Source organism: Micropterus dolomieu, linkage group LG18 (assembly GCF_021292245.1).
Source record: "Micropterus dolomieu isolate WLL.071019.BEF.003 ecotype Adirondacks linkage group LG18, ASM2129224v1, whole genome shotgun sequence".
Taxonomy (NCBI): Eukaryota; Metazoa; Chordata; class Actinopteri; order Centrarchiformes; family Centrarchidae; genus Micropterus; species Micropterus dolomieu.
Window position 1 is genome coordinate 3,744,573 of NC_060167.1, and position 755 is coordinate 3,745,327.

Sequence of the window (755 nt, forward strand, 5' to 3'; positions counted from 1 at the left end):
TGAACAACCAGGTGACTCCTGAAATCCACTGACGCCAGGAATCAACAGCAGTGTCCCCCAGATTCATTCAGGAGCGGCTGATGTTTTCACTTAAACGCTTTGCTCGCTTGCTCTCCTTGTTCTATACGGAACATACAGTAAGTGAAAAGCTGCTGTTAGAGCTGCGTGACTCCAAGTGTTTGATTGTCTGAGCGGCAGAAAGTGACGTCAGTAAATGTGCTTTAGGCTACAGGGTGTCAGTTTCTCAAGACCAAGAGAAGACTGCCGTTTCCCAAAGAGCTCGAAAAAGGGAGACGCTTACTGCCAGTTAACCACACTCACTCGCACCTTCTCCCCCCCTCCTCCCACCTGACTTCTTTTTGCTCCCTCCCCCCCCGACTTCTTTTTGCTCCCTCCCCTCCTCCCACCTGACTTCTTTTTGCTCCCTCCCTCCCCTGACTTCTTTTTGCTCAGCTATGTTTTTGGCTCTATGTGCGTGATGACGTAGTAAACACAACGTGAAGTTGCTCCAGAGGCGTGTGAGCTCTGGTCACTCTGGACAAAACTGCATGAAACTAAATGAGTAAATGTAAATACATACATGAGAAAGAAACTAGTCATTTTAAACTAAAGAGGAGACGATTCTTTATGATTATTGTGCAAATGAAATGCTTGGTAATTAAGGGAGGTGGTTCTCATGTTGCCTATTTTCATATTAATTTCTACAGATAAGCTAAAGAAGTTTTACATTGAGACACAAAAGGCAAACATGAACT